General features: G+C 36.7%; 1 non-coding gene across 1 annotated transcript; it reads left to right on the forward strand.

Annotated features, from left to right (window-relative positions):
* Nucleotides 1–310: 310 nt before the first annotated feature.
* Nucleotides 311–418, forward strand: LOC112762012 (small nucleolar RNA R71). The gene has a single exon (XR_003182375.1). It is a non-coding gene; the product is annotated as a small nucleolar RNA R71 (small nucleolar RNA).
* Nucleotides 419–11736: the final 11318 nt, after the last annotated feature.

Genomic DNA, 11736 nt, shown 5'->3' on the forward strand with positions numbered 1-11736 from the left:
TTGGATGCAGCTTGCATTCCATTCAGACTCTGAGAGATCATATTGACTTGCTGAGTCAATATTTTATTCTGAGCCGATATGGCATTCAGAGTATCAACTTCAAGAACTTCCTTCTTCATAGGCGTCCCATTATTCACAGGATTCCTTTCAGAAGTGTACATGAACTGGTTATTAGCAACCATGTCAAGAGTTCTTGAGCTTCTGCAGGCGTTTTCTTTAGGTGAATGGATCCACCTGCAGAAGTGTCCAGTGACATCTTTGATAGCTCAGATAAACCATCATAGAATATATCCAGGATGGTCCATTCTGAAAGCATGTCAGAAGGACACTTTTTGGTCAACTGTTTGTATCTTTCCCAAGTTTCATAGAGGGATTCACCTTCTTTCTGTCTGAAGGTTTGAACATCAGCTCTAAGCTTGCTCAGCTTTTGAGGAGGAAAGTACTTGGCTAAGAAAGCCGTGACCAGCTTATCCCAAGAGTTCAGGCTGTCTTTGGGTTGAGAATCCAACCACAATCTAGCTCTGTCTCTTACAGCAAAAGGGAAAAGCATGAGTCTATAAACTTCAGGATCTACTCCATTAGTCTTAACAGTATCACATATCTGCAAGAATTTAGTTAAGAACTGAAAAGGATCTTCAGATGGAAGTCCATGAAACTTGCAGTTCTGCTGCATCAGAGAAACTAATTGAGGTTTCAGCTCAAAGTTGTTTGCTCCAATGGCAGGAATGGAGATGTTTCTTCCATGTAAATTGGAATTAGGTGCAGTAAAGTCACCAAGCATCTTCCTTACATTATTATTATTTTCTGCTGCCATCTCCTTTTCCTGTTCGAAAATTTCTGAAAGGTTATCTCTGGATTGTTGTATTTTAGCTTCTCTTAATTTTCTCTTCAGAGTCCTTTCAGGTTCTGGATCTGCTTCCACAAGAATGTTCTTATCCTTGCTCCTGCTCATATGACAAAGAATAGGGCACAGAAAAATAATAATAATAGAGATCCTTTATACCACAGTATAGGGATCCCTGTGTGAGTAGAAGAAGAGGGGGAGACAAAGAATGTAATATAATGGAAAAAAACACAACTGTGAGGATGGCAAAGATGTGAGATGAGATGTTAGGATATGAATGAATAAATAGAATAAGATGGGGGAGGGATAATTTTCGAAAATTATTTTGAAAAAGAGTTAGTGATTTTCGAAAATGGTTTTTGAAAATTGTTAGTATTTTTTCGAAATTTTTTTTATTAAAAATAAAAATAAGAATAATTAGTTAATTAAAAAGAAATTTTTGAAAAAAAAGGGAAGATATTTTCGAAAATTAGAGAGAGAGAGTTAGTTAGGTAGTTTTGAAAAAGTTAAGAAACAAACAAAAAGTTAGTTAGTTAGTTGAAACAAATTTTGAAAAGATAAGAAGTTAGGAAGTTTGAAAAGATATTTTGAAAAGATATTTTTTTGAAAAAGATAAGATAAGAAGATATTTTTGAAAAGATATGATTGAAATTAGTTTTGAAAAAGATTTGATTTTTAAAATCACAATTAATGACTTGATTCATAAGAAATCACAAGATATGATTTTAGAACTTAAAGTTTGAATCTTTGTTAACAAGCAAGTAACAAACTTCAAATTTTTGAATCAAAACATTAATTGTTTATGTTATTTTCGAAAATTTGGTATAAAAATAAGAAAAAAATTTTTGAAAAATATTTTTTGAATTTTCGAAAATAACTAAGAATTTTGAAAAAGATTTGATTTTTGAAAAAGATTTTGAAAAAAGATAAGATTTTCAAATTGAAAATTTGATTTGACTCATAAGAAACAACTTGATTTTAAAAATTTTTGAAAAAGTCAACTCAAATTTTCGAATTTGATGAGAGAAAAAGGGAAAGATATTTTTTTGATTTTTTGAATTTTTATGATGCAAGGGAAAAACAAGAAAAATGATGCAATGTATGAAATTTTTAGATCAAAACAATGAATGCATGCATGAATGATATGAGTGTCAAGATGAACACCAAGAACACTTTGAATGTCAAGATAAACATCAAGAACATAATTTTGAAAAATTTTTAATGCAAAGAAAACATGCAAGACACCAAACTTAGAATTCTTTAATGCTTAGACACTAAGAATTCAAGAATGCATATGAAAAATATGAAAAGACACAACAAAAAAAATCATCAAGATCAAACAAGAAGACTTACCAAGAACAACTTGAAGATCATGAAGAACACCATGAATGCATGAGAATTTTCGAAAAATGCAAGATGCATATGCAAGTGACACCAAACTTATGATATGACTCAAGACTCAAACAAGAAACACAAAAATATTTTTGATTTTTATGATTTTCTAATTTTTTTGGATTTTTATTTTATATTTTTCGAAAAATTCTTTTGAAAAAGAAAATAAGGATTCCAAAATTTTTAATATGAATTCCAGGAATCTTGCCATGTTAGTCTTAAAGCTCCAATCAAAGGGTCAGGCATGGCTTAACAGCCAGCCAAGCTTTAATCAAAATATGAGTGTAATTCAGACATGACAAGCCTAACATGCTCTATCCAAAAGAATTAGACATGGCTTTACAGCCAGCCATGCTTCACATGCTTCATCAAACACTGGAATTCATTCTTAAAAATTCTGAATAAAAAAAAAATTTTTTTTTTTTGAAAACATTTTTATTTTTTTCGAAAACAGATGAGAAAATTTTAGAAATATTTTTGAAAATAAAATAAAAAGAAAATTACCTAATCTGAGCAACAAGATGAACCGTTAGTTGTCCAAATTCAAACAATCCCCGACAACGGCGCCAAAAACTTGGTGCACGAAATTGTGATGTCCAGGCTCGAACAATCCCTGGCAACGTGAGCAACTTGGTACGCGTAATCGTGATTACACTTTAATTATGTAAAATTCATGGCTCTTTCTTTCCCTAGCAATGGCGCCAAGAACATGGTGCCAATACCATGGTTCACAACTTCGATACAACTAACCAGCAAGTGCACTGGGTCGTCCAAGTAATACCTTACGTGAGTAAGGGTCGAATCCCACGGAGATTGTTGGTATGAAGCAAGCTATGGTCACCTTGCAAATCTCAGTTAGGCAGATATAAATGGATAATGGTGTTTTCGAATTTAATATAATAAAATAGGAATAGAAATACTTATGTAATTCATTGGTAGGAATTTCAGATAAGCGAATGGAGATGCTTTCGCTCCTCTGAACCTCTGCTTTCCTACTATCTTCATCCAATCAGTCTTACTCCTTTCCATGGCTGGCTTTATGCAAGGGCATCACCGTTGTCAATGGCTACATCCCCTCCTCTCAGTGAATAATATGCTCTCGCACCCTGTCACGGCACGGCTATTCATCTGTCGGTTCCCGATCATGCTGGAATAGGATTCACCCTCCTTTTGCGTCTGTCACTAACGCCCAGCACTCGCGAGTTTGAAGCTCGTCACAGTCATTCAATCATTGAATCCTACTCGGAATACCACAGACAAGGTTTAGACTTTCCGGATTCTCTTGAATGCCGCCATCATTCTAGCTTATGCCACGAAGATTCTGGTTAGGAGATCTAAGAGATATTCATTCTAGCTTATTTCATGTAGAACAGAAGTGTTTGTCAGGCACGTGTTCATAGGGGAGAATGGTGATGAGCGTCACACATAATCATCACCTTCATCACGTTCTTGGATGCGAATGGATATCTTAGAAGCGAAATAAGATGAATTGAATAGAAAACAGTAGTACTTTGCATTAATCTTTGAGGAACAGCAGAGCTCCACACCTTAATCTATAGAGTGTAGAAACTCTACCGTTAAAAATACATAAGTAAAGGTCCAGGCATGGCCGAGATGGCCAGCCCCCAAAGTCTAAGAACAATGCGTTCAAAGATGATCCTAAGATCCTAAGATGATCAAAAGATGCCTAATACGATAGTAAAAGGTCCTATTTATAATAAACTAGCTACTAGGGTTTACATGAGTAAGTATTTGATGCATAAATCCACTTCCTGGGCCCACTTGGTGTGTGTTTGGGCTGAGCTTGAGTGTTGTACGTGTAGAGGTCCTTCTTGGAGTTGAACGCCAGTTTTTGTGCCAGTTTGGGCGTTCAACTCTGGTTTTGGCTCCTCTTCTGGCGCTGGACGCCAGATTTGGGTAGAAAGCTGGCGTTGAACGCCAGTTTACGTCATCTATTCTTGGCCAAAGTATGAACTATTATATATTGCTGGAAAGCCCTGGATGTCTACTTTCCAACGCAATTGAAAGCGCGCTATTTCGAGTTCTGTAGCTCCAGAAAATCCACTTTGAGTGTAGGGAGGTCAGAATCCAACAGCATCAGCAGTCCTTCTTCAACCTCTGAATCTGATTTCTGCTCAAGTCCCTCAATTTCAGCCAGAAAATACCTGAAATCACAGAAAAACACACAAACTCATTGTAAAGTCCAGAAATGTGAATTTAACATAAAAACTAATGAAAACATCCCTAAAAGTATCTAGATCCTACTAAAAATATACTAAAAACAATGTCAAAAAGCGTATAAATTATCCGCTCATCACTCGTCCTCGAGAAAAAGAAGAAAGAAAGGATGAGAAGAAGGAGAGATGGAGGTGTGTTGATGGTTTGAATTTGAGTGGGTGGGTGTAGGTGGGTTGTATGATGGTTTTAGGGGAGTAATGGATATGAGTGGTGAAGAGGTAATAGGGAAGAGAGTTTGAGGTGATTGGTGAGGGGTATTTGGGGAAGAGTGATATGAAAAGGTGTGAAGAGGAGAGAAGAAAGGTAAGTGGGGATCCTGTGGGGTCCACAGATCCTGAGGTGTTTGAGGATTTCTCATCCCTTCACCTTTGAGGCGTGTAAAACGCCCTATATATGCAATCCTGGCGTTTAACGCCAGATTGCAGCATGTTTCTGGCGTTAAACGCCACTTCCATGCTTGTTTTGGGCGTTCAGCGCCAGTCTGCAGCATGTTTCTGGCGTTGAACGCCAGTTTTCCTTTGGGGTGCATTCCTGGCGTTTAAACGCCAGAATACTGCTTGTTTATGGCGTTTAACGCCAGTTTCATGCTCTATTCTGGCGTTAAACGCCAGCCAGATGCTCCTTACTGGCATTTAAACGCCAGTAAGCCCTTCCTCCAAGGTGTTCTATTTTCAATGCTGTTTTTTATTCTGTTTTCGATTTTTCAGTAGTTTTTGTGACTCCACATGATCATCAACCTAATAAATCATGAAATATCAAAGAGAAAATAAAATAAAAATGATTAAATAACATTGGGTTGCCTCCCAACAAGCGCTTCTTTAATGTCAATAGCTTGACATTGGGCTCTCATGGAGCCACACAGGTGATCAGGTCAATTTTATAGACTCCCAACACCAAACTTAGAGTTTGGATATGGGAGTTCAACACCAAACTTAGAGTTTGGTTGAGGCTTCCCAACACCAAACTTAGAGTTTGACTGTGGGGGCTTTGGTTGACTCTGCAGTGAGAGAAGCTTTTCATGCTTCCTCTCCATGGTTATAGAAGGAGATCCTTGAGTTTTAAACACAAGGGAGTCCTCATTCAGTTGAAGGATCAATTCTCCTTTATCCACATCAATCACAGCTCTTGCTGTGGCTAGGAAGGGTCTTCCAAGAATGATGGATTCATCCTCATCCTTCCCAGTATCCAGGATTATGAAATCAGCAGGGATGTAAAGACCTTCAACCTTTACTAACACGTCCTCTACCTGACCATAAGCCTATTTTCTTGAGTTGTCTGCCATCTCTAATGAGATTCTGGCAGCTTGCACCTCAAAGATTCCCAGTTTCTCCATTATAGAGAGGGGCATGAGGTTTATCCCTGACCCAAGGTCACACAGAGCCTTCTCAAAGGTCATGGTGCCTATGGTGCAAGGTATTAAGAACTTTTCAGGATCCTATTTCTTCTGAGGCAATTTCAGTTGATTCAGATCACTCAGTTCATTGGTGAACAAGGGAGGTTCATCTTCCCAAGTCTCATTGCCAAATAATTTGGCATTTAGCTTCATGATTGCACCAAGGTACTTGGCAACTTGCTCTTCAGTAACATCTTCATTCTCTTCAGAAGAAGAATACTCATCAGAGCTCATGAATGGCATAAAGAGGTTCAATGGAATCTCTATGGTCTCTAGATGAGCCTCAGACTCCTTTGGTTCCTCAGACGGAAACTCTTTATTGATCTCTGGACGTCCCAGGAGGTATTCCTCACTGGGATTCACGTCCTCCTCCTCTTTTGTGGTTTCGGCCATGATGGTCATTTCAATGGCCTTGCACTCTCCTTTTGGATTTTCTTCTGTATTGCTTGGGAGAGTACTAGGAGGAGTTTCAGTGATTTTCTTACTCAGCTGGCCCACTTGTGCCTCTAAATTTTTAATGGAGGACCTTATTTCGTTCATGAAACTCACAGTGGCCTTAGATAGATCAGAGACTAAATTTGCTAAGCTAGATGGATTCTACTCAAACTTCTCTGTCTATTGCTGAGTGGATGATGGAAAAGGTTTACTATTGTTAAATCTGTTTCTTCCACCATTAGTAAAGCCTTGTTGAGGCTTTTGTTGATCCTTCAATGAGAGATTTGGGTGATTTCTCTATGAGGGATTATAGGTGTTTCCATAGGGTTCACCCATGTAATTCACCTCTGCTATTGCAGGGTTCTCAGGATCATAAGCTTCTTCCTCAGAAGATGCCTCTTGAGTACTATTGGATGCATCTTGCATTCCATTCAGACTCTGAGAAATCATATTGACTTGCTGAGTCAATATTTTATTCTGAGCCAATACGGCATTCAGAGTATCAATTTCAAGAACTCCCTTCTTCTGAGGCGTCCCATTACTCATAGGATTCCTCTCAGAAGTGTACATGAACTGGTTATTAGCAACCATGTCAATGAGTTCTTGAGCTTCTGCAGGCATTTTCTTTAGGTGAATGGATCCACCTGCAGAAGTATCCAATGACATTTTAGCTAATTCAGACAGACCATCATAGAATATATCCAGAATGGTCCATTCTGAAAGCATGTCAGAAGGACACTTTTTGGTCAGTTGCTTGTACCTCTCCCAAGCTTCATAGAGGGATGCTCATTCTTTCTGTCTGAAGGTTTGAACATCCACTCTAAGCTTACTAAGCTTTTGAGGAGGGAAGAACTTGGCTAAGAAAGCCGTGACCAGCTTATCCCAAGAGTTCAGGCTATCCTTAGGTTGAGAATCCAACCATACTCTAGCTCTGTCTCTTACAGCAAACGGGAAAAGCATAAGCCTGTAGACCTCGGGATCAACCCCATTGGTCTTAACAGTATCACAGATCTGCAAGAATTCAGTTAAGAACTGAAAAGGATCTTCAGATGGAAGTCCATGAAACTTGTAGTTCTGCTGCATCAGAGAAACTAATTGAGGTTTCAACTCAAAATTGTTTGCTCCAATGGCAGGAATGGAGATGCTTGTTCCATGTAAATTGGAATTAGGTGCAGCAAAGTCACCAAGCATCCTCCTTGCATTATTATTATTTTCGGCTTCCATCTCCTCTTCTTGTTCGAAAATTCTTGTAAGGTTGTCTCTGGATTATTGTATTTTAACTTCTCTTAGTTTCCTTTTCAGAGTCCTTTCAGGTTCAGGATCTGCTTCAACAAGAATGTTCTTGTCCTTGCTCTTGCTCATATGATAAAGAAGGGAATAACAAAGAAAATATGGAATCCTCTATGTCACAGTATAGAGATTCCTTCATGTGAGTAGAAGAAGAAAAGAATGTAATGTAAAGAAGAGAAGAGGGAAAACTCGAACACAGAGAGGGAGGTGGTGTTCGAATTTTTGAATGGAAGAGAAGTGTTAGTAGATGAATAAATAAATAGAAGAAGATGAGAGAGAGAATTTCGAAATTTAATTAAAATAAAAATTAAAATTGAAAGTTAGATTTCGAAAATTAAAGTTGAAATTAAAATTAAAACAATTAGTTAATTAAAAAGGAATTTTGAAAAAGGAGAGAGGGAATTTTCGAAAATAAGAGAGAGAGGATTAGTTTGGTAGTTTTGAAAAAAATATGATTGAAACAAAAAGATAAGATTGATTGAAAAAGTTTTGAAATTTGTTTTTGAAAAAGATATGATTGAAATTGAAAAAAGATATGATTGAAACAAAAAGATAAGAATTGAAAATCATTTTTTTTAAAGATAAGAAGTTAGAAAAGATTTTGAAATTGAATTTGAAAAAGATATGATTGAAATTTTAATTTGAAAAAGATTTGAAAAGAAAATTAAAAAGATTTGATTTTAAAGTTAATTACTTGACTAACAAGAAACTAAAAAGATATGATTCTAGAGTTTAAAGATTGAATCTTTCTTAATAAGCAAGTAACAACATGAAATTTTTCAATCAATCATATTAAATGTTAGTAAAGATTTTGAAAATTATGAGATAGAATTAAGAAAAAGATAGGATTTTTGAATTGAAAATTTGATTTGACTCATAAGAAACAACTAAATTTTAAAAAGTTTTGAAAAAGTCAACTCAAATTTTCGAAAATTTATGAGTGAAAACGGGAAAGATATTTTTTTATTTTTGAATTTTAATGATGAAAGAGAAAAACACAAAATTGACTCAATGCATGAAAATTTTGGATCAAAACATGTGATGCATGCAAGAACACTATGAATGTCAAGATGAATACCAAGAACACTTTGAATGTCAAGATGAACACCAAGAACTTATTTTTGAAAAATTTTCAAGAAGAGAAAATATGCAAGACACCAAACTTAAAAATTTTTATTCTTTAGACATTAACAAATTGAAAATGCATATGAAAAACAAGAAAAGACACAAAACAAGAAAATATGAAGATCAAACAAGAAGACTTACCAAGAACAACTTGAAGATCATGAAGAACACTATGAATGCATGAATTTTCGAAAATTTTTAGAAAAATAAAAATATACAATTGACACCAAACTTAAAAATTGACTCAAGACTTAAACAAACAACATAAAATATTTTTGATTTTTATGATTTTATTAATTTTTTTTTTGGATTTTTGTGTATTTTTATTTTTTTGAAAACATATAGGGAAAAGGAAACAATGAATTCAAAGTCCTCAATCAAGATTCCAGGAATCATACCAGGTTAGTCTAAAGCTTGATGGCCAGCCAATCTTCAGCATACCATTTTGAAACTTTAGAATTCATTCTTAAAAAATTTTTAAAATAATTTTCAAAAACAAAGAGAAAAATTTTTTTGAAAGATTTTTGAAGAATTTTTTTTTTTGAAAATAAAACAAAAAGAAAATTACCTAATCTGAGCAACAAGATGAACCGTCAGTTGTCCAAACTCGAACAATCCCTGGCAACGGCGCCAAAAACTTGTTGTGCGAAATTGTGATCATTCCATTCCTTGGTAACGGCACTAAAAACTCAATGCGCACGTTCATGATCTTATATCTGTTTCACAACTTCGTACAACTAACCAGCAAGTACACTGGGTCGTCCAAGTAATAAACCTTACGTGAGTAAGGGTCGATCCCACGGAGATTGTCAGCTTGAAGCAAGCTATGGTCACCTTGTAAATCTCAGTCAGGTGGATTCAAATGTATTAAGAGATTATAGTTGACGAAAATTAAATATAATATAAAATAGGATAGTGGTACTTATGTAATTCATTAGTGAGAATTTCAGATAAGCGCATAGAGATGCTTTTGTTCTTCTGATCTCTGTTTGCTGCTGTCTTCATCCAATCAATCCTACTCCTTTCCATGGCAAGCTTTATGTAGGGCATCACCGTTGTCAATGGCTACATCCCATCCTCCTGTGAAAATGGTCCAATGCACTGTCACTGCATGGCTAATCATCTGTCGGTTCTCGATCATACTGGAATAGGATTTACTATCCTTTTGCATCTGTCACTACGGCCAGCACTCGCGAGTTTGAAGCTCATCACAGCCATCCCTTCCCAGATCCTACTCGGAATACCACAGACAAGGTTTAGACTTTTCGGATCTCAGGAATGGCCATCCATGGGTTCTAACTTATACCACGAAGACACTAATAACTCGGACTCGGTCCCTTGTATTAGATATCCAAGAGATATCCATTCAATCTAAGGTAGAACGGAAGTGGTTGTCAGACACGCGTTCATAAGTTGAGAATGATGATGACTGTCACGATCATCACATCCATCATATTGAAGTGCGAATGAATATCTTAGAAATGGAATAAGTTGAATTGAATAGAAAAATAGTAGTACTTTGCATTAATCTTTGAGGAACAGCAGAGCTCCACACCTTAATATATGGTGTACAGAAACTCTACCGTTGAAAATACATAAGTATTGAAGGTCCAGGCATGGCCGAATGGCCAACCCCCATGATCTAAGAACTAAACGTCCCAAGATATAAAATACAATAGTAAAAAGTTCTATTTATACTAGACTAGCTACTAGGGTTTACAGAAATAAGTAATTGATGCAGAAATCCACTTCCGGGGCCCACTTGGTGTGTGCTTGGACTGAGCATGAAGCTTTTACGTGGAGAGGTCAATTTTGGAGTTGAACGCTAGTTTGTAACGTGTTTCTGGCGTTGAACTCCACTTTGCAACTTGTTTCTGGCGCTGAATGCCAGACTGCAACATGGAACTGGCGTTCAACGCCAGTTTGCGTCTTTTATATTCGGACAAAGTATGGACTATTATATATTGCTGGAAAGCCCTGGATTTCTACTTTCCAACGCAATTGGAAGCGCGCCATTTGGAGTTCTGTAACTCCAGAAAATCTACTTTGCGTGCAGAGAGGTCAGAATCCAACAGCATCTGCAGTCCTTCTTCAACCTCTGAATCTGATTTTTGCTCAGGTCCCTCAATTTCAGCCAGAAAGTACCTGAAATCACAGAAAAACACATAAACTCATAGTAAAGTCCAAAAGTGTGAGTTTTAATTAAAAACTAATAAAAATATACTAAAAACTAACTAAATCATACTGAAAAACTATGTAAAAACAATGCCAAAAAGCGTATAAATTATCCGCTCATCACTCCGTATGAAGCCTTGTATGGACTGAAGTGCCAATCTCCATTTTGTTGGTATGAATCAGGTGAAGTGAGCGTTTTGGGTTCTGATTTGATAGCCAAGACTACTGAGAAGATTAAGAAAATTCGAGAGAGAATTCTAACTGCCCAGAGTCGACAGAAAAGTTACGCGGATCGGAGACAAAAACTGTTGGAAGTTGAAATGGGAGAACATGTATTTCTAAGGGTTACACCGACAATTGGGATCGGAAGAGCGATTAAGACCAAGAAGTTGAATCCAAAGTTCATTAGACCGTTTGAGATTCTGAGGCGATTCGGGCCGGTGGCGTATCAAGTAGCTTTGCCACCTCATTTGTCTAACTTGCATGACGTATTCCACGTGTCACAGCTCTGCAAGTACATGTCAGATGCGGCTCATGTGTTGGAGCCTGAGTCGGTTGAGTTGAGGAAGAACTTGACTTTCTAAGTAACGCCAATGAGAATTGATGACACTAGTGTGAAGAAGCTGCGAGGAAAGGAAGTTTCATTGGTTAATGTAGCTTGGGAGCGAGCAGAAATTGAAAAGCATACTTGAGAATTGGAGTCCGAGATGCGAAAGTATTACCCCAAGCTTTTCTCAGGTAATCATTAAATTTTGAGGGCAAAATTTCTTATTTGGTGGGGAGAATGTAAGAACCGCAACTAATCAACCGGTTAATTAAGTAATTAAAATTGACCAAATTAGGT

The sequence above is a fragment of the Arachis hypogaea genome, chromosome 16 (assembly GCF_003086295.3).
Source record: "Arachis hypogaea cultivar Tifrunner chromosome 16, arahy.Tifrunner.gnm2.J5K5, whole genome shotgun sequence".
Classification (NCBI taxonomy): Eukaryota; Viridiplantae; Streptophyta; class Magnoliopsida; order Fabales; family Fabaceae; genus Arachis; species Arachis hypogaea.